This window comes from Piliocolobus tephrosceles, chromosome 10 (assembly GCF_002776525.5).
Source record: "Piliocolobus tephrosceles isolate RC106 chromosome 10, ASM277652v3, whole genome shotgun sequence".
NCBI lineage: Eukaryota > Metazoa > Chordata > Mammalia > Primates > Cercopithecidae > Piliocolobus > Piliocolobus tephrosceles.
In genome coordinates, this window is record NC_045443.1 from 11744229 (window position 1) to 11768541 (window position 24313).

Consider the following 24313-nt stretch of genomic DNA (forward strand, 5'->3'; position numbering starts at 1 on the left):
TAGTATGTACACTCCATGGGAACAGTGATTTTCATCTCTTTGTCACTGCTTTATTCCCAGCACATAGAGCTGTGCCTAGAGTGGTGGGCAGATAATTGTTAAAACAATGAGTACATGAACTTTGGGCAAATAACCATTCTGTACTTCAGTTTTCTTGTGAGTAAAATAGGGATAAAAATAGTGCCTACTTCATGGAGTTGCAATAAAGACTAAGGGAGTTAATCCATCTAAAGTACCTATAACCCAACTAGCCCATAGGAAATGCTCAATAAACAGATTCCCAGCCAGGTGCAGTGGCTCACACCTGTAATCCCAGCATTTAAGAAGCCGAGGCAAGAGGATCACTTGAGGTCAGGAGTTCAGTACCAGCTTGGGCAACATGGTGAAACCCCATCTCAACTAAAAATACAAAAATTAGCTGGGTATGATAGCGGGCGCCTACCCGCTGAAGCAGAAGAATTTTTTGAACCCGGGAGATGGAGGATGCAGTGAGCTGAGATCATGCCACTACCCTTTAGCCTGGACAACCGAGTGAGACTGTGTCTCAAAAAAATAATAATAATAAAAATAAATAAGTTCCCTATTATTATAATTATTAAACATTTTACTTCCTCTCTAGAGTGCAAACTCCTTAAGAGCAGAGACTATTTCTTACATCATCATTTTATTTCTGGTAGCAATTTGACTGATACGTGATTGATATTCAGTGTGTGTTGAACAGATAGATAAATTATAGAAAAATTGTAGTTGATACCTCTGTAAATAATTGTTAAATTTAAGTGAATAGATTTCTTTCCTGTCTTTTTCCCTAAGCTGCAATCAGTGAATCTACAAGGATTATGTAGATCACGATTACACTGTGCCTTAACTCATCACTTAGGCGGTGGAGCCGATAATGTATTTTGTTGCCATGACTTGGCTGAAATTTCTTGGGGATTGACAGCAATGGCAGAAACTTGATGGGTCATGAACGTCACCATAGCCTGTAAGCTACACAGGAGCCACCTGCGAACTCCTCCATTCGTGGTTGTAACTTCACAGAAAAGCTTCCCTGTCAGAGGAGGTACTTAGCAGAGGCTGCAGGCATCTGAACAGACAGATGCCGGAAAAAATGAAAGGGAAGGTTAAGGGAGAAACATACTCCTCATCTCCGTTCTCAAGAAACAGATTGTAAAAGGATTCTGCTTTTAAGCTTGAGTCACTCATTTGACTTCTGTGGGCCTTGCAATTTCTCTGGTAAAATTAGAGAATATGACCAAGAATGTCTCCAAGGACCTGTCTGTCCTTTTAAATTTCCTAATTCTATGAAAAATGCTTAAGAAGGCCTCAGACTGAATAAGAATTTAGGGGTATAAGTTTAAGTGGGGATACTGATAAAAGGGCAGGGGGTGTTACTGTAAGAGCAATGCAAAAGGGTCTGAAGAGCATAGAATATCCGTTTGTAAAAAGAGCCGAAAAATTATAGTAATTAATTAGAAAATGAAGGCAGAATCCACATCTTCACAAAAGTTTCCCGTCTCCTGGTTTGGATGAGTATATTTAATGTGAACTAAGTTGCATGTGGGCTGTCCAATCTGGGCATCTGACTTGTGAACCTTTCCCATAACTAAGCCCCGAGAGATTTCCAATCATGCCCGTAAGGTAATGCAATTTGGCAAGAGGATTTGGACTTGACGAAATCTCTTGCCCTATTTGGCTTCCAGAAAAGGCTGACTTGCCTAATTTGAAAATAAATTGAAAACAAAAAAAAATTAAAAACAAAACCTCTGGTTGTTCCTTGTTTGATGAAATGCCATGGAAAACTATTAATCTTTTTCCATACCCCATTACTATGGAGAATATGTTTTTACCATTGACTCTTCTAAGTATCTCTCCTTAGTTTCCTATCCTTCCCTGCCACAGTGTTCCAAGAAGGCTAAATCACTACAGCATGGTATTGAATCATAGAAATACATGTGTATTTTGTACCACGTGGGTCTGCTTGCATTCCTAATGTCTATATTAGTATTAGTTTTCTATTGCTGCATAACAAACTGCCACAAATTTAGTGGTTTAAAACAACATCCATTTCTTATCTCAGTTTCTTTGGGTCAAGAATCTGGACACAGTTTATCTGGGTCATCTGCATAGGGTCTCAGAAGGCTGTCATTAATGTGTTAGCCAGGGCTGTGGTCTGATCTGAGGCTTGACTGAGGAAGAACCCACTTCTGTTAGCAGAATTTAGTACCTTGTGGTTGTAGGACAAAGGATTTCAGTTTCTTATTAGCTGTCGGTTGGAGGCTTCCTCTGTTCCTTACTATGTGGGCCTCCCAACCTAGACACCCACAACACGGCAGCCTGCTCCTTCAACACTAGCAAAGGAGTTTAATGTTTTCCTGTAGCTTGTATTTCTTTATAGATGTGACCTCAATTTTTCCCCTAATACCTTTGTAAGATAGAATTAGGGAGAACCAAAATAGATGCAAAAAGGCTGAATGAAATGCCTAAGATTGCAAAGCAGCTGGTGGTTGCATTGAACAATATAAATTGATTAATAACAAAATGAACACCTCCTATGTGCCAGGCACTGTGCTAAGAGCTTCACGTCAGTACATTCTTGTTTAGTTCTTAGCAGAGCCCTCTAAGTTAGGTATTACTACCACGAAACTCTTTAACAGGCAGGGAAGTTGGGGATTAGAGAGGTTATGTAACCTGCCTAAGGTTCACAGACAGAAAGTGCACAGCCCAGATTTGAACACAGGCAGATTCCAGAACCCACTATCATCGCACTCTGAAGGTCTCTCCATTAGAGCACGATGCTGCCATGTTCAGGATTCTTCCTATCTTTTGTTAAATACTTAAGTTCCTGCAGTATTGCAAAGGGATAATTGTAATAGGTTGCCCCTTTCAAAGTGCTTTAGTAAAATGAAGGGACAACATTCTTTCTTTTCTACTTGAGCCAGGCTTTCTCATTTTTCTAAAGACATCTAGGATAAATGGAAGGAAATCAGAATTTAGTGGGGTTTGCATGTATTGATAACAGTTTTGCTGCGTACACATCTAAGAACTAAAACATGCAAACTCTTCAAAGTTGGTGGAATACAGCTTGCTCATTTTAATTCATTTAAAATGTTCATTTTAATTAAGCATTACCCATTTTATTATTCCATAAAACACAAATCATCTGGAAAAGGCAGCATAGGTCTATTTTTCCAGCCTATAAAACTGTATGTAGATGGATCTTGATGAGGGATGTACAAGATTTAATTAGAAACTGAAATTTTAGAGTAAAAAAATGCAGGGGTGTGTGTGTTTCTTCTATATTTGTGGAAACCCAGAGAGCTATCCTGCAGGATACTTGAAAATATATATAAATACAGAGGAGAAAGAAAGTGTGGAAAAGGTTTGTTGATTATTGAGCTTTTTCACGGGCGATAGAATGGAGCAGCTATAGGGTGGAGGTAAAGAGGATGGGAAAATGCTCTTCAGGGTCAGACCCAGCCCCACATCCCAAAATGTTGTGGCCACCCTCTGTGTTATGGCAGAGACCTTCGAGTATACTGCGTTCCCACTCCTCATTCACTGGGGAGGACGCAAAGGTGCAGATGGGCCAAGGTCATGCATTTGACTTCCTTCACTAAACTGTGATGAATTTGCCTTCCCTGAGCTCCTGTTGGAAAACTGTCTTGAAGTTACTGTTGTCGTTTCTCCTACTGAGTTTGTATTTCTTTTTATAAACCTTAGTCCAAGTCAGCCCAGTGCTGTAGTTATTTGTGTATCTGTGTCATTCTCCCTAGGATGCCCTGGGCCATTTTTAATCAACTTTGATCCCCTTTCAGTGCCTTGCATGAGGCCTGGAACGTTGGAGGTGCACACTGTATATTGACTGGACTGAGTGAAAGGTATTTGAATATACAGTTGATCCTTGAGCTACGTGGAGGTTAGGTTGCCGATCCCTCATGCAGGAAAAATATCTGTGTATAACTTTTTAGAAAATAAATTTGGGGGTACAAGTGCAGTTTTGTTACATGGATATACTGTGTAGTGGTGAAGTCTGGGCTTTTAGTGTAGCCATCACCCTAATAGTGAACGTTGTACCCAATAGGTAGTTTTTCAACCCTAACCTGCCTCCTACCTTTTGGAGTCTCCAATATATATTATTCCCCTCTGTGTGTTGCTGTATACCCATTCTGTAGCTCCTACTTATAAGTTAGAACATGCAGTATCTTACTTTCTGTTTTGGGGATTTCTGAGTCCCCAAAAACATAACTACTAATAGCCTACTGTTGACTAGAAGATTTACTGGTAACATAAATGGTTAATTAACACATATTTTGTATGTTATATGTATTATATACTACATTCTTACAATACAGTAAGCTAAAGAAAAGAACATGTTATTAAGAAAATCATAGAGAAGAGAAAATATATTTACTGTTCATTAAGTGGAAGCGGAGCATCATAAAGGTCTTCATCTTCATTGTCTTCATGTTGAGTAGGCTGAGGAGGGCTTGGTCTTGCTGTCTTAGGATGGCAGAAGTGGAAGATGCAGAGGAGATGGGAGGAAAGGCAGGCCGCTCAGGGTAAATTTATTGAAAAGAAGTCACGTATAAGTGGACACACGCAGCTCAAACATGCTGTTCGAGGGTCCACTGTATTTCATCTCTTTCCTACTGTATTCCACAGTAGGAAACACTAAAACTAAAGCTTCCAGGCTTTAGTTCTAAAACTTCTATTTTAAGGCCTTGAGGAGGATCCTCTCATTCCAGTAATCTGAGAGTTGGTAAACAGATTCAGAGCCACTGTATCACTATCCTTTATGACCCTATGTTTTGTTTTTGTTTTTTTAATTAATTTTTTGCTGTTTCTGTTTTCTTTTGCACTTTAAAAATTGTGGTAAAATATACATAATATAAAATTTGCCATTTTAACCATTTTAAGTATACAGTTCAGTGGCATTAGGTACATTCACATTCTTGTATAACCATCAGCACTCTCCAGAACTTTTACGTCTTCCCCAGCTGAAACTCTGTCCCCAACAAACGCTGGCGTGCCCTTCTCCGCTCCCCCAGCCCCTGGTCATCAGGGGTCTTCTTCCTGTTTGTGAATTTTGACTACTCCAGGTCTCTCCGTAAGTGGAATCTCATTTGACCTTTTATGACTGGCTTATTTCACTTAGCATGATGTTAAAAGGTTTATCCATGTTGTAGCACGTGTCAGAATTTCATTCCTTCTTGGCAGCCGTTGTCTTAAGACTCAAGAGTTGAAGTGTTTTTAGTCGTTGTAGCCAGAAGTAGATTTTTCTACCAACTCTGTGCTTGGGCATTTCCTAAAGCGAAACTTCCAAAGGCAGATCCTGTCTTCCTGAGTGTTATTCTTTGAGGGAGCTGAGTAGCAAAACTGAGGCTATTAATGTTCGCTTAACAACTGAGCAGCTACTGTGTATCAGGGGTTCTGCCTGTGACCAGAGAGTACACGGTCTCGTAGAAGACAAAACCGGGTACTCGGCTAACTGTGGTACCGTGTGCTAGGTGCCAAAGGAGGAACAGAGGGCCCTGCGTGATCTGCTGAGGACCGTGAGGGAGAGGTAAGAAGAGTTCAAAGGAGAGGTCATATTTCAAACAGACCTTGAAGCTGTTCAAGGCAGAGAAGAAAGGGTTGGTGTTCCACGAATTGCCTGAGCTAAGGCAAGTGGAAACACGAGGTTTGTTGGAAGAATAGCAAGGACAGCGTGATGTTTATGGAAAGTGGAGAGAGTGTGGGGAATGACATTGGTGGATGTATGAATGCCTTGCTAAGGATTGGGGGACAGATAACTTGGAGGCCTCATGCAGTTAGACTGACCCCGTTCGATCTGTGGGTTGACAGGGGGATGTGAATGGATTGGAATGGGAGAGACCACTGTGTGGAGCAAGTGGGAAGGGAACATGGTTGCAGCATTTAGGCCAGAGATGATGAGGGCCTGAAGCAAGGCAGTGAGAGAGAAGAGTTGGCTCATGGGCTGGGCGCGGTGGCTCACACCTGTAATCCCAGCCCTTTGGGAAGCTGAAGCGGGTGGATCACAAGGCCTGGAGATCGAGACCATCCTGGCCAACACGGTGAAACCCCGTCTCTACTAAAAATACCAAAAAAAAAATTAGCCGGGCGTGGTGGCGGGTGCCTGTAGTCCCAGCTACTCAGGAGGCTGAGGCAGGAGAGTGGTGTGAACCCGGGAGGTGGGGCTTGCAGTGAGCCAAGATTGCGCCACTGCACTCCAGCGTGGGCGACAGAGCGAGACTCCGTCTCAAAAAAAAAAAACAAAAAAAGAGTTTGCTCATGGTCAGGTGCATTAGGCCTGTTGACAGCAGAGTTCGTTGGACTGCTCCCACCTATTGCTTTTTGTGTTCTGAAGTTTTTATAATTTCAATTCCAGTTTAGAGGTCTGTTTTTAGAACACTTCTCATTAAAACAGGTTAGCCAAGCTGCAGTAGAAGTATCCCCCCCAACCCTGCCCCCATGACCCTCCCCCACTGCCTGTAATCTCTTGGTAACAAAAGAACTCAAACACAATTTTCATGCAAGAGTATAAACATACTTGGAGTCATCAGAACCTACCTAATGGTCCGTAGAACCTTGGCTCTTCATGAAAGGCTTTGATAATAAGCTTACCAGGAAGACATAGTCGTTGCTCATATGCAGTTTCTATTCTGAACTGTAAAATGTCAGAAATTACTTTGGAAAATTAGAAAAATGTGAATTTAATCAGGATCCTTAAAAGGTTACATTTATCAAATGCCTATAATCCCAACAATTTTGGAGGCTGAGCCAGGTAGATCGCTTGAGCCCAGGAGTTCAAGACCAGCCTGGGCAACATGGCAAAACCCTGTCGATACAAAAAATACAAAAATTAGCTGGAAGTGGTGGCACATGCCTGTAGTCCCAGCTGCCTGAGAGGCTGAGGTGGGAGGATGACCTGAGTCCGGAGAGGTTGAGGCTGCAGTGAGTCAAGATCGTGCCACTGCACCCCAGCCTGGGTGACAAAGTGAGACCTCCTCTGGAAGAAAACAAAGAAGTGACATTTATAGGAGGGTCCCAAACATAGAAATATGGTAAGTGAAAGTACTGCTTGCTACAAGTACTGAAAGAAAATACTCACGAGTTGTTATTCGACTGAAAGCAGACTGAGGAGAAAGTGCTAAAATATACTAAAAATAATGAGTTTCAAAGAAAATCATCTTTTGTTAACCTTTGCATTAGTCAGTCCTTATTTTTTGTTTTAGTCACTCCTTTAAAACAATGTGTATAAATATAGAAGATCAAGAGAAGTATGATAAAAATAATTTTAAGATATGGAACATGGGTTTTCAAAGGAAAGGTTAGAGAAATTTGGGGACTAAAATGGACTGACTCTATCATCTTCAATATTTAAAAAATCAGAAAGATACTTACGAGCAAGCCAATGAAGTGATACCAAGAAGTTTATAACACACACCCTGCCCTTACGGGGCTTTCACCTAGTGGCCACGTTTCCATTGTGCAGTTAACTACTCGGTTATTTTTTATTTCCCAAGAGCACTAAGTGAAAGCAAATGCATGTTAGGTTGTGGAGGCTATTCTAAATGATCGATAGAGCCCACCAGCATCCCTGATAGCTAACTACCCATTAGGAGATGTGGATTTTCCTTCTTGGGGATGGAGGGGACTGAGTTGGGGAGCTTCCTGGATGGGAGTTTGAACCAAATGATCTTAATTATGTAATCCCTTTCAATTTTAAGATTTTAGGGCAGCTTTAGAAAGAGATAAGTAATTGACTGACCAACTTTAGAAAGAGATCAGTACTTGACCGCCCTTTGAGTGTAAGAGTCAACACCTAGAATAAATGTATATTTCTAATATTTTGAAAATAGAAGAAAAAGGAAGAAAGGAGGAAAGACAAGTTATCTAGTGGAGACGATGAATTTTCAGGTCATCCCTCTGGTTTTTATTTTAGACTTACGTCTTTCATTGAAATTATTACAACTTGCATGTATTTTGTCTGTTTACTCATTATTTCGTCTGTCTCACCATTGCAATGTAAGCACCATGCAAACAGACTGTGTCTTTTTAGTTTTTTACCGTGTTTCTGCCATCAAGCCCAGTGTTGACACATGGAAGGTACTCAAGACATGCTGGCAGCATGAATCAGTGAGTAAAGGTGGACCATGGGGACAAGAGTGCTGCAAATACCAGAGAGGAGGAGAAGAAGGAAGTGGAGGGGATAGTGGAGGAAGGGGAAGAGGAGTGAGTTTACAAGGCCTTTTTTTCTTTTCTGGACAGAGTCTCACTCTGTTGCCCAGGCTGGAGTGCAGTGGCATGATCTCCGCTCACTGCAACCTCCACCTCCCAGGTTTAAGTGATTCTCCTGCCTCAGCCTCCTGAGCAGCTGGCATTACAGGTGCATGCCACCACAACTGGCTAATTTTCGTATTTTTAGTAGAGATGGGGTTTCACCATGTTGGCCAGGCTAGTCTCAAACTCCCAACCTCAAGTGTTCCACCCATCTTGGCCTCTCAGAGTGCTGGGATTACAGGTGTGAGCCACCATGCCCAGCCTTCAAGCCCTTTCTTTTAAAAAATAAATTTTATTGTTTATATTTGAGATTTACAACATATTATGGTATACATGTAGCTAATAGAATGGGTTGCTATACTGAGGTAGGCAACCATTCTCACAGGAGTTTACCTGTGTGTGTGTGACAAGAACAACTAAAATCTACATATTTAACAAAAATTCCTATAGAATATAGTTTTATTAAGCCTTAAAAAAGGAGATCTTGCCATTTGCCACAACATGGATAGACCTAGAGGACATTATAAGTGACATAAGCCAGATAAAGAAACATATTGTATGATCTCACTTATATCTGAAATACTTATTTTAAAAGCTCAAATACACAGAGACAGAGAATGAAACAGTGGCTAATGCAGGCAGAAATGGGGAGATTTGGGTCAAAGGACACAAAATGGCAGGTGCAGAGGATAAGCATATCTAGAGGCCTAATGTACAATGCAAAGACTCAAGTTAACAAGGCCTTTTCGTTCTGTTGCTGTTGTTGCATTACGTAATAGTGTGCTAAGAACGGGAGACACATAACATCATCTAAAAAACGGGAGATGAAGTGGGCCGGTGCCCAAACATGCTAGCTCTGGGAAACAATTCAGGATGATTTGCCACTGAGTCAGGTTTGTTAATTTTTTTCTATAATAGCCAAAGGCTCTCAAAAAATCAAGGTTTCCTGGTTTATAAATAATCTCTGGAGGGGTGTGTGTGTTTCAGGCATCTGACTCCTTTATTTATATTCTCTGCCCTGGCCTTCAGATGATTTTTGAGCAGCTTTCGATTAGATTATCTGCTTTGGAATAATGGAGCAATTTTGCAGCAAACTGCTTTGGACTGTTCGACTTTTCTTGGCCTGAGTAGCCAAAAAAATAATAATAACTTGATTTAGTCTGGTCTAACCTGCTATAGTCTGATTTAAGGATATAATATCCCAGACCTTAGACACTTAACTTAATACATTAGCATATTAACAAAAGGGTAACACAAAATACTAGAAGAAAACAAAACAAAAATGCCTTTTTTTTTTTTTTTCCCAGGCATTTGACTTGAACCACAGGGTGCCCTCATAATGAAAAGAATATTCCAAGGGAAAGATGAGAGGGCAGTTGAGACAACTCTAAGCCCGTGTCTGCCCACCCAAACCCTCTGGCCACCACCGTACTCTCTCCACCATGAGAAAGCAGGCCAGGAGTCAGGCCAGCTGCCTGTGTTTAAGTGCTTGTAATATCCGTGGAAACACAGAGAAATGAAAGCAGGAGCTTTGAATCCTGCTTTTTCCAGAATCCTTTTGAGAGACTTATGGTGGCGGCAGGAGCTGCATTTTGGGGGGTCGCCCCCTGAACTTTGATGGTTTTCAGATCTTTGGAGGACCTTGGGCTTAGTGGTTCAGAGGTCCCCTGCCAGGACTTCTTCAGGATGGGGATGATAGGAAGCAAATGTTCTTCTGTCGAGGTGCATCAGCCTTGCATCTGAGTTCTTGATGTCCTCAGGCCTGGCTTCCCAGTTGGTTAAAGCAATGAAAATAACAATGCTTTTCGTTGGCAGTGCAGCTTTAAAAATATTTGCTTTTGCTATCTCATTTTATCCTGATAATAACCGTGTGAGAAGAGCAGGATGGCCGTCTTAACTGTCCTTGTACACGTGGAGAAGTAGAGGCACAGAGGTTAAGTTGTGCAGTTGAGTAAAGGGCAGAGCAGGGACTAGACTCCATGTCTCTTTGCCGGGAGAGCCCAACACTATCACATTGCGAGATTGTTTCTTGTAAAACAGTCCTGCATAAAAATAAAAAAGAGTAGAGAGCATAATGTGAATTTTAGCTTTTGGAGCTAAAATTGTTTTTTTTCATAGGTTAAATAGTGAATCAGTGTGCTCTGAGCTTCCGTGATGGGCAGCCCTCCTTACCTGGCAGGTTACTGAGTTTTCTAATGACTTCAGTTTTAGGTGCTAGGAGACAGAAGGGTCACCTGCACTGTTTTGTGAGCAGGACAGATAAGAGACAAGTGGAGAGGGTGGGAGAGCACTGGCTTGCATCATACGGCCCAGCTGCCCTTGCAGGGCCCGACTGTTACAAGCCAGGTATTTCTAGGACGATTGCATTCCCGGCTATGTCGGTTTTCTTTCAGATGGGGCATACAATTTACCTTTTGAGTTCTGTAAATGGAATCGAGGTGAAATCTTTACTCTGATGCACATATGACCTGCAGGTTGATGCTGCTCGCTTGGGAAGCCCTCTACTTCACAGCGAACAGTTTGTACTGTCAGGTAGACCTCTCTGCCAGAGGGCCAACTCCTGTGTGTTTGAAAAGGAAGACAAACCTGTATTTTGTAGAAAGGGTCTATTGTTCCCAGGGGGTGGTTGTGGCCAACTTCTTGGACTCCTTTGGCTGACTCTGAAGACGGAATTGAAGTCAGAATGCTGATCACTGACTTGCACAGGCCCCAACAATCAAACCTCAGGGAACTCAGAAGAAAGTAAACAAGAGCGCTCAATTGCAGAGTCTTGAAGAGGAGCAGCTGTGTAAAGGAGGCTAGACGTGAAAAAAACGTGTTGGAGAGGAAAAATTTCACATTCCCTTCTTCTCAAATGGGAAGTCTTAAAAATAATAAAGAATCCTGAGCAGCGGGCTCATTTCCCATGGGCAGGCTTGCTGTGGCAGGCAGGCTCACCTGCTGGAGGGGGTCTCCTGGCTTAGAACGGGAGCACGCCTGTGGGAATCGCGGCCCTTCTCTACCGAACTGGACGTAGATTTTTTGAAAATCCTCGTTGTGCACTGCGTTTCCATCGATCCCTTTCATGCTCTCACTTGTTCCCTTTAGTTCCAAATAGCAGGCTGGTGTTGAGAATTCTGTCATCATGGAGCGTTTTCTTCTAAATGTGAGAAATTTCGGAACCATGGGTGTTCTCAGATTGCTTTAGCCTCTGATGATTTTCCTTGTTAGTGTTAAGGAAAGACTGATTTTCTCCTCAGTTTCTACCCTCTAACCTCCTGCATGTAGATGTACGGATTCTAATCGGGACCTTTCTTTGATTCAGTGCCAGGTACACAGGCTCCGAGTGAGACGTGGCAAGTGGCCAAGGTGATCTGTCCTAGAGAATGTCATGGCGGACAGGCATTGGCCATGGAGGGGTGATCCCTGGCTCTGGTTCTTCTCCGTCCAGTGACCTGGCATGTCATCTCACAGGGCCATATTTACCTGTTAACTGAGAGACTGATCTAGAACGTGGTTATGATCGTTTTAATCTCACCTTTCTCTCCTATCTTATGGCAGTAAAGTGACGTTTTAGCAGGATCAATTTATAAGCTGTTTGAAGTCTATCCTTTCTTCCCTTAGCAGTTGTATTTGTGATTTTCTCAGCCCGATTTTAAGTTATTCCGTTATAATTTTGAATATTCTGTTTATGCTTCTCTCTGTGGTGAGCATACATCGAACGCTGTACATTTCCTTCAGGGTAACCTTTGTTTCCAACAGGAGAGAGCTCTCACTACCACATCCAGCCTTGATCTCTTTAACCTAAATTGGAATAAGCCAGACAAAGCTGGGGTTCATGGGACAGATGGGAGCATCTCAAGTTTAGGGTTGGGGAGTTGCAGTGAAAAAAAAAAAAAAGGCAAGAATGTAGACTTGGAATTTGAAAACAGATAAAGCAGACCTCACTTGTGCCCTGCAACGGAGTCCTGTTGTCCTCCAAGCTATTGAACAGACTGGGTGGGAAAGCTGCTGAAAGACTGGAAATTTGGGGACTTAGTAAGAAGTATCATGGTGCTGTAACTGCGTTTTCTTAAGGAAACTTGGAGCTGAGGTGCCACCTGCCTGGGAGGGACTTTTCCACTGGCTGCTTGCAGTCTGGACATCGCAGATGGCCCAGACTCCCCCCGTCTTGCGTACATTCCCTTCTGCAAGCCTCGCTGTGTTATCACAGGTACCACTTGTAGGACAGTATCGTGGGGGATGGGCATTGTTTCATTCTGGGCACATTCAGGAATCGCAGATGTACCCTGCCTGGCTTCTGATCTCTCAAGCCAGCTTTTGGAGCTGTTAATGACTTCCAGAAGCTGAGACCCAGTGCCACTCAACCAACCCTGCTTTTCTGCTGGTTTATTTTGGTTATTCCTACCCCAACTCATCTTGCTTTTCAGCAATCAATGAGAATTTATTGAGTTTCTTAGACACTCACTCAGATCCTGTGGGAGAGTAGAAAGATGTGTAAGAAACTGTCCCAGAATTTTAAGGGACTTAAAATCCATTTGAAAAGGCAAGACCTAAGCACATGAAAAGTTACCTAGCAGTATCAGCTCATGAATGGACTAGACAGTTGATCAGAGAAAGAGAAATGTCTGTTCAGGAGTGGTCAGGGGAGGCTGCATTGAGGTGATGGACACGCGTGGCCGGAAAGCTCGATTCCTTCCCCCGCATTGTATTCTATATATAATATTTGATACATACGCAAGAAGCTGTGTGAGTTACAAAGCATGATGCTACAATGAACACCTGTGAACTCACCGCCCAACATAAGAACCAACATGACTTATATTGATACCCTACCCTATATTCCTCTACCTTCTTCCTCATTCTGCCCCTGCCTTCCAACCCAGTTAGCCAGTGTCTTAAATTTTACAGATTATTCCGTTCCTTTTTTCTCTGTTTTGAAAGCCTTTGATCTTTTCTTTTCTCTCTCCTCTCCTCCCTTTCCTTTCCTTTCCTTTCCTTTCCTTTCCTTTCCTTTCCTTTCCTTTCCTTTCCTTTCCATTCCGTTCCATTCCGTTCCATTCCGTTCCGTTCCTTTCCTTTTCGAGATGAGGTCTCGCTATATTGTCCAGGCTGGTTTGGAACTCCTGAGCTCAAATGATCCTCCCACCTTAACCTCCCGATAGCTGAGAATATAGGCGTGCACCACCGCACCTTTCTAGATCTCGTGTTTTCTTTGGAAATCTCTTAATCGTGATACAGGATCTCTGAATGCCGAACACCTAGGGCACAAGTGATGGTTAATTTTATGTGTCAACTTAGATGGGCCACAGTGCCCCTATGTGTGATCAGACATTCTTCTGGATGTTTCTGTGAAGGTATTTATGGATGAGACTAACATTTACATTGGTGGACTTTGAGTAAAGCACATGGCCCTCCATAATATGGGTAGGCCTCACCCAGTCTGTTGAAAGCCTGAATGGAACCAAAGAGGGAATGCCACAGCAGACGGCCTTCAGACTTACGCTGCACCACCGGCTCTTCCCTGGGTCTCCAGCCTGCTGGCACATCTTGCAGATTTTGGGCTTGTCTGCCTCCATAAGCAATAAGCCAGTTCCTTAGAATAAATATTTTTGTCTGTATGTGTTTATATATGCACACACCACCCTATTGGTTCAGTTTCTCTGGAGAACCCTGACTAATACATCATATCACACCTCTTTGCATGCCACATAGGTAGCACTGCAGAATTAATTTGCAGAGTATTCTCACATCAGGAGATCAGCAGTATATTAGTTGCATACAGAAAGGCATTTGGATGATACTGGCCTACACCATGGAAGAGAAACCTTGATTTTCTGTAAAAGAAAGGCCAGCTTTTTTTGGAGTATTCTTTTCTCCTTTTTAATGTTCTGTCCCCTCCCAAAGCTCCATGGTTTTCTCTGGTCGTTCAGAGACCCTTACTCCCTCCCCAACACACATGCACACTCATGTCTGTGCTTTCCCATATCTTCTGTGTGGAGCCCTGGTTCTGCCTGTTACAAGGAAAGACGTTTAGTTTCTCTGACCTCCTGTCTCCTCATGTGTCCCAGAGATGAAGGGAGATGTCAGTCTATATTTATTACGTGTCACTGTGTACCAGATACTGATTTAAGTGCTTTGCCTGTTTATTCCATGGTATTTTCGCAATAATCCCAGGTGGTAACTACTATCATTATGTTCGTTTTGTAGTGAGAAAATGGCAAGAAAGTCATAGAAATGGGATTTAAGTCCTGGTAGTCCAACTTCAGAGCCCTTGTTCTGATGCTTCTGATGCTTCTGAAACATATTATGAACTGGAAAGCGTTCTACACATATAAGCTACTGTTAGTATTACAAAGCTAGTATTACAGTGTGCCTGTTGCCTTGGGGCCCTGTGCTCTGCTAGTTGATAGCTAGGGTATTTTTGGAGCTGATGCAGGCTAACGAGGGTTGTTGATAGGAAAGTATTGCTCTGGTTCTTTGACAGAAGCCTTCTGGTGGCCACAGTTCCTGAGCCCCAAGAAGAAATCCTGTAGGGTACCTCTAGGACATGATGGTTAGTGGATGTGTAGGGTCATGAGTCTCCTCTCTGGTCACGTCAAGAAAACTGCCCCCTACTTTGCTTTTAAGCAGATCTGGAGGCTGCAGGATAGCCCACTGAGACTAAGAGGAGACTAGGCATCTGTATCTAAGCAGAGACTAGGCATCAGGTGAGGAAGCTTTAGCCTCGAGGGTCGTAGGCCTCAGCTAGACTTGGTAAATATTTGGCACTTCCTCTCCCTCACAGGACCATAGCAAATGTTAAATAATCACAGCACTCCTTAGTTTGACCACCACTAATCGATTGAGTTGGGCAAATAGCATGGAAGGTCTTTGCCCATTCTTTGGGAGCTCTGAGCGTCCCCAGAGAATTGAGTCTGGCATTAAGTTTTGCCTCTCCTTTCTCGTTTTCTTTTCCCAGCCATATTTCTGCAGGTTTTCAGCACAAACTCAGCCCATTATTTTTGTTTCTTCAGTGTTTTTAACTCCTTTCCTGCCTGTTGAGATGGAGTCTCACTCAGTTGTTTAGTAATGACAATACATTGAGAAGACCGTCACATAGCAAGAGTTCTACGAGTTTCTTTGCCTGTGAGGTTAGTTTTCTGCATTTCATTTGTGGAGGGAACAGAAGTTATCCCATTTAAGTGTGGAAACTTTCTGTTTGGAACATTTCCCTTCCTTTTTCTTCGTACATCGTGGTTCCTTCTCTCCTGCAGTCTCACATAGACACCAGTATATAGAGATACTGTTTCTAATCCTGAAATTCCTTTTTTGAAGGAAAGAGAACATCGTGTGCCATTGTTTTTTTGCGGGAGATCTAGGCTGCTCTTCTGTTTTCCAAACATTTATCCTTAAAGCATTTTCAGATGTCAGCTAAACAAGGGAACAATGGCCCCTGGGTCCTGTTAGGGACATACTCTTAATGACTGTAAAATGAATAAGGTATAGAGGAATATTCGTCTGAAGTCATGATTTGTACGTCATTTCCTTGCTTTCTTCAACATCATTATTTTTGAACCAGAAAGTATTTTGATCAACATTTTGGAGGAAGAATTGTATGGTATTTCCCAACCTTCCCCCCGTGGGTGGAATTGCATCACTGAATCACTTTTCTCTATTTTTTTCCACTTTCTGTCTCCTGTTTTGTCAAGGCTCCAGCAAACTCCAGCCTTTTTTCTGTGTTTTTTAGTCCTAAAATTCTAGCCTGGCATCTGCGATTGTGTTAGTTTCCCATCATTATTTTCTAGCCTAACAAGGAAGCCTCATGAAAACAAAGCGTTTTGTTTAATCCTCAGGTGGACGTTTGAACCCCGGTAAACACTCTCCCTTCACCCCCCCCCATCTTACTTTTGAGCAATCTCAGAGATCAAAAAGATAATCATCTCATCCAGTGTAGACAAAGTGAAGTACATTCCTTTCATTTGCCTTTGCTGTAGTCCCTATTTCATCCATCTAATCCGTTTTAAGGGATAAAATTGCAATTACAAACATTTCGTGTGTGGTCAGATTTTTAGTATTTTAATCTGGTCTGAGACTTAAGATGAAACGGCAGTTCTAGCAGAGGTCCTGTGTAGAAGAAAGGACCTGGGTGCCAGTCTCAGTCCAGTCCCTTCTCAGACATGTGACCTTGGAAAACCTCTCGGAGACCCATCATCTCGTCGAAGATGGGCATAGTATTACAGGTTCTCTAAAGGAACAGAACCAATAGGAGATCCACATCGCTGTTGATATCAATAGATAGATAGGCGTATATGTAGGGATGGCAGGCTGGAGACCCTGGGAAGAGTTGATATTGCAGTCAGGAGGCTGAACTTCCTCTTCCTTGGGGGAACCCAGTATTTTTCTCTTAAGGCCTTCAACTGATGGGTTGAGGCCCACCCATGTTATGGAGGGCAGTCTGCTTCACTCAGAGTCTACTGACTTAAATGTCCATCTCATCTAAACAGCATCTTCACAGTGTTCAGGCAGACATCGGTATCACGTCCTAGTGAAGTTGACACCTGAAATCAACCATCCCCCCTCTCTCAGGAGTTTGTGAGCATCAGGTGTGAATAGTCAGGAGGTGCAGGCATGCACAGAGGAGGCCACTGTTCTTCACGCTTGAGCCTTTCTCTCTCTGCCTCCTTTACTTCCCTTCTCTCCCCTCACTGTTACCCTTGTCCTCCTACCTCTGACACCTGCTCTTCACCTCCCACCTGCTACCTGAGATGGGAGCCACATGTGAAGTAAGAAGAAAGGGGAACAACCAGGTGGGTGATGAGTTTAAACTGGAAAGAGAACAGATCCTGATGGAGTCAGGATGGAGTTGGTCTAGCTCTTATGTGATCATGGGCAAGTCAACATGCCTCAGTGAGCCTCTGATCACTTTCTGTATGAGGATAATGATATTTATCCTCTAAAATGAGGATAATTATATTTATCTGATACAGTTCTTCTGCCCTAACATATACGTGTGCATTGCCTTTGCTTTCAAATGTTGGGTAATTACCCTTTTAGATTTAAATCATCACTCAAATTGAACTCTCCTTCAGCGTTTGGATGTCTAGACTTTCCGTCAAGATTAGATTACTTGTTTTACAATGATTGTAAACCATTGTTTCCATGAAGTCTCATAGCAAATGTTCTTTTGCTATTCCTCTTTTGTTATTAGTTAGTCTCTTGGTATTTCTCAAACATGTCAAGCACACTTCTCCCTCAGAGCCTTTGCATCTGCTGTTTCCTCTACATGGAGCTCAGATGACTGCATGGCTTTTTCCTAAACTTCTTTGAGGTATCTGTTCAAATGTCTTCCACTCAGAGGGGCTTTCCCTGACCACCTTATAGAAAATAAATAAAATAATATAATATATGCTTTCACGTTCTGTTGCACTTGCCTTGCTTTGTTTTTCTTTGTAGTCTTTATCTGGAATATATATTTATTTCTGTCTACATCCTCCCACTAATACAGTGGTTCTCAACCTTGGATGTTCATTAGAATCACCCCGGGAGTTTAAAAAAAATCCTCTCCTGTGTTCCAGAACAATTAAATTCAGTAATGTTAGGGAAGAGACTCGGCATTGGTATTTTATAAAACTCCCAGGAGATTCCTATGTGCAACCAAGGTTGAGAACCAGTGTTCTAGTCTAGAACCTTACTTCCGAGAGGATGTGGACTGGTGGCATCAGCATCACCTTTATTTGAAAGCTGAGTCCAATTCTTCTCTTTGGCAAGACCCACAGATGATGCATATGACATTAAAGCTTGAGATGCACTACACTAGAATGCAGGGGCGTCATTTTGCTTGCTGCTGTATCCTTAGTGTCAGAACAGTACTTAGCACGTGATAAGCACTCACTAAATATTTATCAAATGAATTAACATTGGAGATGAGAGGAAGAAGGAGGTAATGATGGAAAGAGGATAAAAAAAGAGAGAGGCAAGGGAAGACAGAAAGAAAACAGATTTGGCCTCCCCATATTTCCTGGGCACAGGTATAACTACTCTCTCTTGCTCTTTGCTCACAATCAAAACTCAACCAGCCTCATGTCCAACATCTCATGGGCTTGCCTCCAGTTCTCTGTACTTTCCAAAGTGATAGCTGACTAATCAAAGATACTGTGATAATGAATTGCCTAACTGCGCAGCCTGGCTTCTTCTCTACTAGCATGCATTTGATTAGGGGCCTGCTGAAACCAATTAAGTAAATAATTCAGTATGACTTTATGAACTACCTACTACATGCATGGCTTGACACAGGCAGGATCAAGAGACTGAGAACCAATGATAGAAAAGGCACAAATTATAGGCTTATAGTCCAGCTATAGAGACAGACTTTTAGGTAAGTAATCATACCTTGAGGCAAAAAAAAATAAATAAATAAAGGTCAGTGATATAAGACACTTACAGACACGTGGACAGGTGGTGTGGAAGGTCTAGAGTAAGTGATTATTTCAGATTGAGGGGTCAGCGTAGACTCCTGGTGAGGAGGGCAGGGGCATGTGAGTTGAGTATGTGAGTGGCTGGAACACAAGGTAGGGAGACATGCTTGTGAGCTTTGACAATCACAAAGATGGTTAGAAGGCAGTTAAAGGGTTGGACTATGGTCAGTTCTGTGTTTTGAAGAGATGACTGACAGTCATGGAAGGTGGATTGGAGAAGGAAGACCATGGACCCATCACACCCAGTTTGGAGATGATTAAAGATAATACCCACGTTACATGACAAAGCCGTGGCAGGGGCAGTAGGATGTAAAATGTGGAGATAGTTTTGAGATTTTTCAAATGTCGAAGACCATGTCTTTTTTTTTTTTTTTTTTTTTTTTTTTTTGAGACAGAGTCTTGCTTTTTTGCCCAGGCTGGAGTGCAGTGGCCGGATCTCGGCTCACTGCAAGCTCCGCCTCGCAGGTTCACACCATTCTCCTGCCTCAGCCTCCCGAGTAGCTGGGACTACAGGCGCCGCCACCTCGCCCGGCTAATTTTTTGTATTTTTAGTAGAGACGGGGTGTCACTGTGTTAGCCAGGATGGTCTCAATCTCCTGACCTCATGATCGGCGCGCCTCAGCCTCCCAAAGTGCTGGGATTACAGGTGTGAGCCACCACACCCAGCCAACCATGTCTTTTTTATTTAACCCAAATGAGCAGGAATTCTTGGGGTGACATCAAATTCGATAGTTTTATGAGCATATACACTGAACACTCTACGATATTACAGAAATACAGGCTATTTCTCTTTCACTGGCCTTTAGATAGACCGGATTAGTGGAGAGTTGAGCATTCTTCTTTTCTTAGAGCCTTGAGTAGAGATGGATCCTACTGATTATTTATTTTGACTGCTTTATTTTGAAGATGAAGAGAAGGAGGCCAAGATATGAAACGATTATCAGAACCAGGAATGGAGCTTGAGGTCACCATTAGTAAATAAATACTGAGTGCCAGGTGGTTTAAATACTCATTATCACCTTCCGTCTTCACAACCATCCTATGAAATCGGGATGCTATGTTTATTTTAGGGATGAGAAAAACCAAAACTCAAGGAGGTAACTCGCCCAAGGTTATGCAGCTAATAAGTGGTACAGCTGGGCCCCAAACCCAGGTGTGTCCCAGGTGTGCTGTGCCATTTACTCCTCTGCCTTCCTAATGAGTGCTCCATGATGAAGAGTCGAACTTACAGAGGTCATACATTGTTTTCCTTCTTTCTGGACGCAGTTTTGTTTTCTTTGATAATCATGAATTGAGGATTTAGGACAGCCGATTTCTCTCTGTTACCTTGGTCACAACTTCACAATGTGACCTTTGGAAGTAAGGGCTTTGAGTTCCTTAAAATAGCTAAATTGAGGGGATAAAGGAAAACTGACTCAAATCAGAGAATTTCCATCAGGTCTCTGTAGGTTTCTTATAATAGTATTTAGCAATTCTTTTTTTCACATAAATAGGAGAGCCAAGAGAAAAACAGTGTCTTTGACCTGATGGTGTTAAGCCTGCGATCTGGGTAAAAGGGAGTTTGCTGAACGCTCTGGATCTGATACCGAAAAGTTGAAGAAAGCAACATCTTGCTTACTACCCTTGTGTTTAAGACCATTCAGGGCCGGGCGCGGTGGCTCACGCCTGTGATCCCAGCACTTTGGGAGGCCGCGGCGGGCAGATCACAAGGGCAGGAGATCGAGACCATCCTGGCTAACACGGTGAAACCCCGTCTCTACTAAAAATACAAAAAATTAGCCGGACGTGGTGACAGGCACCTGTAGTCCCAGCTACTTGGGAGGCTGAGGCAGGAGAATGGCGTGAACCCGGGAGACGGAGGTTGCAGTGAGCCGAGATCACGCCACTGCACTCCAGCCTGGGCAACAGAGCGAGACTCCGTCTCAAAAGAAAAAAAAAAAAAAAAACCGTTCAGAACCAAATATGTGAAGATCAGGTGTGTGATCTGGTGAATTGGGAGTGATTTATGCCACCCAAGTGACTTGACCTGGACCAGTGGGGTCCATCATCCTGCTTCAGTTTCTGCACTGGCATTCATGTTAGTATTTGGTGGAAGTTGGTTCACTTTTGGCTGAAGTTGGTGGATGTGGGCAGAGCAGGACTAGTTCCTTTCTTCTGCCTTCTCTTCTAGTAATGCTCCAAGGATGCTTTTGAAGACTCATTATTCAGAGCTGCAGCTGGACTGCCTTAGACATCTGCATTTCTCTATCTCTGAAATAAGGGACTCAAACAAGAGCATCACTCTTTTCCTCTCCAGCTCTAAAATTATATGATTTTTCTTTCACATGGTAAGTGAAATAGTCATTGAACTGCTGTGGTAGGTTGAGCTTATTGCATCCCAGATCTATGTGGTTCAACTCTGTGTTCATGCTGCCCAGTGCCAAGAGCACCTTTGTGGCCTTCACAAACAGTTGTACACAGTCTATAAACTGCTCAGCCACTTCTCCCAGTCTTCTAAGCAGACAAAGACTCTTTATCTCTTAGATCTAAAATCATTAGGTAGATTTTGATTCCAAGGGTCAAAGCACAGCATGGTAAGCAGCAAGCTCTTATCCAAGCACGTATTTCAGCAGGTGATGCTGAGGTGCTTTGGGCCTTCAGTGGACACAGATAGATGCTTCCCCTGAGCCTTAGGGAAAGCTTTATTTTGCCCACGTTGTATTCCTTCCTGCATCGTATATGTTATTGTTGTTCTGCCACTCCAAATACAGCAGCGTCTGCTCAGTTCCATTTTCTTCCTTTTGCAAAGAGCAGGCAACCAGCTCTGCCTTCCTGAGAGTAGACAAACCTGGAGCCAAGGGTGCCACATTTTCAGCTTCAGTGGCAATTGCTGCAGCTCCCTTATTTCATCACCTATTAGGATGCACAGGCGGCGCTAAGTGACACATAGCCCATAAAACATATCTGCTTCCTGCTGATTTCATGGTTCTGGAGGACAGGCTGTGCACAGGGATTCAGACAGACTGTAGTAACAAGCAGGGGTGCTATGGAATATTCATTTATCCTAAATAAATAAGTATCTTTTTGGCAACTGCTTTTCCCCATAGCGTAATACGGTAATGCTATGGGGCATGTGTACATGTGTGTGCTTAAGGAACATCTGTCCATCTCTAGCTGTCATGTCTGAGAACGTTAATAAAAGGCTCGACTTCATGTGCCAGCAAGTGATCACAAGACGGTTACTGAAGCACTCAAAGAAGCAATGTCTTTGACATCTGACTCATTTTGAAAAAGCTTGAGAATGCTTTCCCAAGGCCATTTCTTAGAAAATACACCGTGGGACATTTTTCCTGTAGTTTATTGTTGATGATCATCGAGAACTTTGTACCCAGAGAGACTCTACACTGTGAGTGTCCGCTGATATTCCCTCCTGCTTCGCCTGATCAGTGGTATCTGACCTCCAGCTACTCGCTGCAGCAACACGTTCTCTAGCTGAGTGGGCCTGGACTTTCAACAGAGAATTAACAGCCTGGAAGTGGAGTTCTCAATCTCAACAACCCCTTACCTCATGCAAATTTCTTGGCTGAAAAGAACAAACAAATAGAATGCCACCTTTTAAAACAACCTTCTATGAAACATGGGGGAAAGTCAGATTTTGTATAAATCAGAGAGAGAGAGAGAGAAATAAGGCCCATAATAAAAACTTGAAATAGATTTGGTAAGTTTCCGAAACTTCCAAAAACTAGTGGTCCAAAGTGGGCAATATTTTTTGTGTGCATTGAGAGGCCCTTCCTGGTTCCTTGATCCAAGCTGGTGTCTTGCCCTATTCCAGGAACCCTGAGCTCCCCTGTGCTGAGCAGCCCCCACACCTCAGCCCGAAGCCTCGCCCCTTGCCTGACCATGCCCCATTTCTTTTGGCACAGGTTCCCAGACTTACAAGATGTCTTGAAGTGACTGAATGGAGTTAGTGTTCGGCAGGACTGGCTATGTAACTGGTGGGACTTGATGCAGAATGTAGATGTAGGGCTCCTTGTTCAAAAATTATGAAGAATTTCAAGATAGCCACAGAACATTAAAACAAATCCAGGTTGGCTAGGTGTGGTGGCACACTCCTGTAATGCCAGCACTTTGGAAGGCTGAGGCAGGCAGATTGCTTGAGCTCAGGAGTTTGAGACCAGCCTGGGCAACATGACGAAACGCCGTCTCTACTTAAAAAAAAAAAAAAAAATTAGCTGGGCATGGTGGTATGCACCTGTAGTCCCAGCTACTTGGGAGGCTGGGGTGGGAGACTTGCTTAAGCCTGGGAGGCAGCCTGGGCAACAGAGTAAGACCGTGTCTCAAAAAAATTCTCAGACGAGCATAGGACCTCTGTATGACTGCACAGGTTACAGGTCGCACGCTCATAAAGCGAGCCCAGTGCTCCATATTGTATTTTACAATAAGCAGGAATCAGTTGAGGGCTGCCAGACTTGCAGACCAATCACTGTGGGAGCTGATGGCAGATCCCTGATCTGTGATTCAGAAAGAGTCATTCAGGCAGGCATTGCCCAGTGTCTGGGTTCTCTCTCTTCTGAAGTTGTTGAGGCTGTGCAGAAGGTATGTGTTTCGTGTTTCATCCAGTCTGTTAGGGTAATCAGTGTGATTTCTCTGGCATCTCCACGACTGGAAGCAGACCAGATGTAATCAAAGCTGTTGAAGCTGCCCAGGGGCTGGCTAAGCTGCCACCCTGTTAGTGAGGCCACTGGGGAGAGGGAAACTGAAGCCTGCACCACAGGGAGCTGTCTACTGGAGTCTGGAATCCATTTGCTCCACACAGGAGGCCTGCATCTCAAGTCAGGAGGCAGTGCCTGGAAATCTAGCATCATATCGACACTCTTTGGTGAAGAAAATGTGGTCCTTGCCCCACGTTATCTCACAGTCTCTTTGGGCAATGTCATGCATATTAAAAATACCGACAAACGCAGAGCCACGAAAGATCCTGATCTTTTAGGTCTGTCATGCGATAGAGACAGTAAGTGCTCTGTATGGACATCAGGAGATTTTCTTCCCTGAAGGACAAGCTCCTGTAGCATTTTCCTGCACTGAGATGCAGTCACGCTAGCCTGTCTTGCACTCACCAGGGATGGCAAGGAAGGACTAGCTGACAAGTAATAAAGCAAACCAGTTTGTAATTTTATAGGACTCTGAATAAAGATGCATTTATCTCTGGCCAACACCAAGAGGCCTTGATGTCTCTCACAGGGAGAAACTTGGGGGGCTGTGGCGTCTTCTGGGGTTGCTAAGGCAGAGTCAGGCTTGAGTCTGAGAAAGGCAAGTCCATGCATTAAAATCCAGCAGGAGGATGGGTCTGGGGCAAGGGACAAGAGAAGCAGGAATGGAAGGCAGGGATGAGGACTGTTAACAGAGCCTCTGCCTCCTTCCTTCCCCTGCCCTCACACTGGCTCTTTCAGGCACTTCCCTCACTGAGATAGGAAGCGGTCCTGTGGTGACGCCAAGGGCACAGGCTTCTGCTGTCTGGGCTCAGGCACAGTCGTTGGCTCTGAGTCATCTGGGAAGGAAAGGCATCTCTTACCGCCCCCTCTCCCACCGTGGCCTCAGGCTCCCACCATGCA

At 43.4% G+C, this 24313-nt stretch overlaps 1 protein-coding gene across 3 annotated transcripts in view; it reads left to right on the forward strand.

Annotated features, from left to right (window-relative positions):
* ETV6 (ETS variant transcription factor 6) overlaps positions 1-24313 on the forward strand; it is a 249296-nt gene that overhangs the window by 47168 nt on the left and 177815 nt on the right. The window lies entirely within an intron of this gene.